Here is a 6,000-nt window from a genome sequence, read left to right on the forward strand (position 1 = left end):
CCTAAGGATGCACATGGCCACAAAAAGCCTGGCAGTAAGACCAGGAGCTCAGCCTGCTGCAGCGAATCGTTCCCTGCAGCAAGTGGCACATCAGGAAGAGTGCTGCTGCCACCAGTGTCAAGCCCATGGCTCCCAGGACGCTGCAGCGGTACCAACTGGCAACACCCACTACTCTGTGCCTGAGAAGATCTTCCAGAGACAAAGGGAGTTGAAGTTCCTGTGTCTCTGGGGAGCTCTCCTGAGCTGGCTGTCGAGGGCAGGAAGAGTTTTGTGTAACAGCTCACCGACTTCTGCCTTGCCTCTGTTCTAAACAAGTCAGGATTTCCCAAGGAGCGCTCATGGTGCTCCCACTGCTCTGGTTTTGACGGGCATAGGGTTCCCTTTTTCCCACTTGCTGGCACACGCTGGGTTCAGCTTCACGATGGGAATGCTGTGGATCAAACAGGGGTGGTTTGGTTTCTGCTGAGCAGGGCTTGCCCTCTTCAAGGACTTTGCAGTGTCCCTTGGTACAGTGCATGTTTTCCACTGGGAAGGGAGGGAGGAGTATTGAAGACAGAGGCAAAGAATGCATTAAACACCTGTGCTGTGTCCCTGTCCCTGTTTGTGAGATGACCATCTGTATTGGGTTGACCCTGAGTTGATGGACAGTCTTTAAGACCAATTACGCTTCTCACAATTTACATATTTAAACTGCACAGAAAGGCGGGACTTCCCCTTTGGTCGGAGCTCGCTTGCTGGGAGGTGGGGGCTCCGGAGCCTCCCGGCCCCGCCGGGCCGGGCCGGGGCCACTGCCCCTTTCCCCCTTTCCCAACGCTGTGGCACGGACCCTGGGTGGCTGGGGGGGGACTGCTTCAGAGCCACAGGCAGCTAAAACCAGCCATGGACTGCTCACAGCTAAAACCAGCCATGGAGTGCTCACAGCTAAAACCAGCCATGGAGTGCTCACAGCTAAACCCATCCAGCGCGGCTTCTGGGGACCGGCGGGTCCCTCTCCTCTCCATGCGAAGCCGGCGGAGTCAACGGGAGCCGGCAGAGCCTCCTGTCCGCAGCCAGCACACTTCGTGCTGAACTGAAGAAGACACCACGCAGCCAGCAGCACAGAGGGAGCGAGGCTTTCCCCACCGTAAAGGCCGAACAAGAACACCCTTCAGCATGGCGGCGTCAGAGTCAGAGAGAAAGAGAAGTGAGTCCCGTGGGACGGAGCTGGAAATGGCGGCGGGAGAAAAGAGGGCGGTGCCGCGATTCTGGCGCGCAGCTTAAAAGAAACCTTCTTGCATGCCGTGGTAAGAAATTGTAATACCACAAACTGTTTGTCTCTTTAATCCATTTGAAGAACATGGGGGGATGGAGTATCTTCGTGTGCCTGTGAAGATTGTGAAGAATGCCCGATGCCAGGCTATATAGTAGTAAGAGGCTGTTAGAGACTTGTGGCGAAGAAGAGCCTTTGTGTGCAGGCCAAAAGAACTTATCCTTAAAAAAGATGAATAACCCCATGTGATGGCCCATGTTTTGCAGTGTGAAGGAACTGTGAGATTTTTCATGGGAGAGATGTTCTACACACAGCAGATTGATTGTTTCCGGGCGGATCTGCTGTTAGTGGCAGTTTGGGAACCACGTGCAACTGAAGGAAAAACCCTTTTTTCCCTTAAGCATAAGAGAGAGACTTTTCAAGAACTGGAACGCTGACTAACATCCCATGTTCTGTTATCCCTTGTGTGAGCTAGGTAAAAGGAGAGAAGTGCTGGGGGGGGGGGGGGATTTGCTTTAATTTTGTTTTGTTATTGTCTCTTTACTTTTAATTCTATTAGTAATAAAACTCTTTCATTGTACTGCAACTGTTTAAGGTTTGTGCCTGCTTTGCTTTTCTCCTAATTCTTATCTCACAGAAGGAAAATGAGTAAGTAATGAATATTTTGAACCAAAACCACTACATTTAATTGGTGTTTTCTGCCCGGTTTTCGAACTCAACCCGCTACACCATCCACATCCTGGAAGGGGACAATATTATTTCTACAATGTTTCTTTCCATGAATATATTTTAAAACACTCCTTTTATTGTGCCCCACATTTCTCGCCACCTTCCTCTCCAGCTGAGCTTTCACCGCACCAAAGTTCTCCCTACAGTGGCAAGGAACATCTCTGTGGAAGGAATGAGAAGGAGGCGTCTTTACAAACTATCTGTGGGCCTGATGGTAGATAAAGCCAGATACTGATAGGTGAAAGAAGCAAAGGGAGGAACCATAAACTCCATAGGAATTCCACTAATTGACACAGACTGTTACTCACCCAAGACTCTGCTAATCCCTGGATTTAGAGAAAAAGAACAGAGACACGAGGAAAAGAATGGGGGTGGGGGGGGTACACATTAGAAAGGGGGTTTGTATTAAGCCATTCGGGAAGTCTGTACCTCTCAAGTACCTCAGCCAGTGGGGAAAGAGAGAGGGAAATGCAACTGGGAAATTAGGAGAAAAAGGAAGCTGCGTCCTCTATCAACTTGAGAGATCCCGTGGGAAATGCCCATGACCTCTCCCTTTATTCGATTAAAGGAACAGGACTGCTCTGTCTCTTGATTGGACATAAACCTGTGGTGTTTGAGGACTCATTTTCCTGACATCCGTATTCTTCTTGTGACCTTGCTTCCACTGGGCACACAGCTTCCTTTTCCATCCTCTTTCCCAGAGAAGATGCCTTCTGCGTCGCCTGCTTGGCTTCCGACATTTGGGAATCGCCTGCTCCTGTGCCCTTAGGAGGTGATGTTTCAAAATTGACCAGCACTGATGGACCCCAGCACCTGCAAAAACATTGTCCCTGGAGACCCTGCTTACCAGTTCCCTGAGCAGTCTGAAGTCTGCTCTCCTCATGCCCCGAGCTGAGGTTTTGCTGGCCCTTTTCCTCTTGTCACAGGTTTGAAACTCGATTTATCTGTGGTCGCTGTGGCCAAGACGGCCGCCAGTCCCCACCTGGCTCAGGGCACGTGGGACTCAGACGGCAGCCTGGCTCCAGGGGGGCTGAGCTGGAGAGTCCTGGGCTGTGGGGGGCTTCCCCCTTTCCTGGGAGGAGACTCCCTGGGGAGGAAGAAGGGTCTGGCATGAGCCACAAGGCCCCTGGCCAAGGGACGGTAGCGGGGGACGTGTCCGTAGCGGATGCCGTCTGGGAGGAGCTGTGGCAAGGAGTGGGTGTGGGGCTGGGGGTGTCACAGAGCTCAGAGAGGGTGTTCCCGCAGCCCAGCAGGCAGAAAGCCCGTGGCTCACAGCAGGAGCCAAGTTCCAGGTCACCAGGAACAGCCCCCTCCCTCACCAGTGCTCCCAGCCTCCCACAAAGGTTGCTTATGCCCACGGGTGCTGCCAAGGTTCCCCATGGGAACAGGGCTGGACACCCTAAAAAGGGGGGTCAACACCCCAGGGCCAAAGCCAGCGCAGGGGGGAATGAGTGGGATGAGTGTGAGAGGACCACCTCTACCCCTCCCATCCCGCACCAGGGAGCAGGGACCTTCCCGGGACAGCTCCAGGAGGATCTTCAGGACCATCCTTGCCTGGGACAGGGCTGCCAAGGAGATCCAGGAGGGATCAGTGTCCAGCTCTGTGTCCTGGGACACCCTGCGCCCTGTTCCCCACAGCCCTGATTTTCACGAAGGAGCCACAGGAGCCTCCTGGCCATTGATGGATTTTTCTTTCAGGAATTCGCTGTGGAGCTCGTTTGTCTTTTGTTTCCTCTTACTGAGCTCCTGTAAACACGGCATGGAGCCGGAAGGGGCGGGGCGGGGCGGGGCGGGGCGGGGCGGGGCGGGGCGGGGCGGGGCGGGGCGGGGCGGGGCGGGGCGGAGAAGAGCCAGCCGGGGAAGTCTTGAGGGGTTCTGTGTCTCTGGCAGCCTGCTTTCCTCCTCTCCCTTCCGTGGAGGTGTGGGCTGGCAACGGAGCATCTTCCCCGGGTGGCCGCGGTGCCCCGGATCCCTGCCCTGAGGGGAGGGCCAACACTGGGCGTCTCTGGCCTGCCCCACGCAGCCAGGGTGTCCCACAGAGCCCCTCCCAAGGCCTGCTCTTGGCCGCCAGGGGCCTAATTAGTGAGGTATTAAGGAGGGAGGAGCTAAGGGCGCTAATTAGGGAGGGGAGGGCGGGGAGCCGTTCCCAGCCGAGGGGGCGTGGCCAGGACGATGGGCGTGGCCAGGGCCTAGGCGGCGCCGAGGGGGCGTGGTCGGAGCGGGGGCGGGGCCAGCGCTGAGGGGAAAAAGGGCGGGAAAAGGCTGGGTGCTGCTGAGGGGAAGCGTCGGGAAGGAGGGGACGGAGGGGATATCGTTGGGAAAAAGGGAGACACAAGAGCTCTTGGGGGCCTGAAACCACTAACAGTGGTGGAGGGGAGCCCAACACGCTCCTCCTATGTATCCCTGTCCTTTACCCAGGGGAAGCCGTGGCTAAAATCCCGGAAAAACGGTGCTGTGGATCCAAGGAATCAGAAGCAGGATCTGTGTGGAGGGTGTCCCTCACGGGAGGCACAGGAATCGAGCTGCGCGAGGCTGGGGCAGGAGGGTCACGCCCAGCAGAGAAGGGGGACCCTCTGTCCATGCCAAGGCCCAGGGCAGCCCTATCCCGGGAAGCGCGCAGGGAGCGGATCCTTGAGCCGCTGCACGTTCGCGCTGCCCTCGCTCAGCCGGGAGCCCCCTCGTTGCCCAGGGGGAGCTGGTGGCAGTGGGGAGTGGGAGAGGGAAAGATCTGTCCTACACCTCCATGGCTGCGGCGCTGCCAAAGGTGAAGAGCGTCAGAGAACTGCCAAACAAGATCCTCCAGCAGGAAAGGCAGATGTTGGCAGCTCCAGGGAATTCCCTGAGGTCGGCAGTGGAGGAGCAGGATGAGGAAGATCTCCACGCTTGCGATACTTCTGGCAAGAGCCTCCATCCCTGCCAGAGCCTCAGTGAGGGCTTCCAGAGCACAGACGGAGGAAGGAAGGCCTTTGGACAGGTGCAAGGTATGAATGGTGCACGGTCCCCAGTCGTGGTGTGAGCAGAAACATTTCTTCCAAGCATCTCTGGCTTTTAGAATAGTTTCACTCTCAGGTTCGAATAGCGTGAGCCTGGACAGCCAATAGTCTAAATGTTCCGATGTCTGCTACCCAATACTAGACACGAACTCATGTCTCTCATGGCAACATCAGGCTTTTTCCCTAAGCCAAGTGCTGGAAGGGGAATTTCTTCTGCAAAACTACTGTGCTTCTGCTGCTTGTTCCATTTTAGAAAGTTTCCTCCGTCGCCCCTGCCTTGATTGAATAGTCCTTTCTCTTCTAACTAGAAGCTCCAGGTTCTCTTCTTACAAGTTGTCTTTGTTTTCTTTGCCCACAGACAGGAGTCCCTGCTCCCCCAGAGCCACGTCCATCTGCAGAACCTGCTTGTGGCTGAGGATGCAGATGGCCAGGAAAGGCCTGGAAGTAAACGCAGAGGTCAGGCCAGTGCCAGATGTCTGGGAGCTACTGGACAAGTGTCCCAGTAGCAAGAGTCTTGGAGCTACTAATTGTCAGCGCAGCGCTCCCGTGGCACTGTGGCTGTTCCAAGGAGGGAACACTCCGTGCTTTGCAGCAGACATGATCCACATGAAACCAAGGAGGTTCCTCCATCTTCAGGAAGCTCCCCTGACATGGCTTCTGACTTCCAGGAAAATGTTGACGGATGGCGGTCAGATCTTCTTAGGAGCATGTGTGTTAAATGGATTTGGATTTTCCCAGAGAACTGTCTGAGTGTTCCCACTGTTCTGGATTTGAGTGGGATTCCTTTCTTCCCAGCAACTGGCACAGCGCTGCCTTTGCATGCAGGATGGGAATGCTGTGGATCACAGGTGGATAGTTTGGTTGTTGCTAAGCAGGGCTTGCCCTCCTCAAGGACTCTGCAGGGTCCTAGAAGCCCCTGCATGTGCCATACTCTGCTGTCGAGGAGGTGCCAAAGAGCCTGGAGGGATCATGTCCAGGACAGCCGACCCAGACTGGCCAGAGGGATATTCCAGACCGCAGGATGTCCTG

Source organism: Coloeus monedula, assembly GCF_965178545.1.
Source record: "Coloeus monedula genome assembly, chromosome: 6".
In the NCBI taxonomy this organism is placed as follows: domain Eukaryota; kingdom Metazoa; phylum Chordata; class Aves; order Passeriformes; family Corvidae; genus Coloeus; species Coloeus monedula.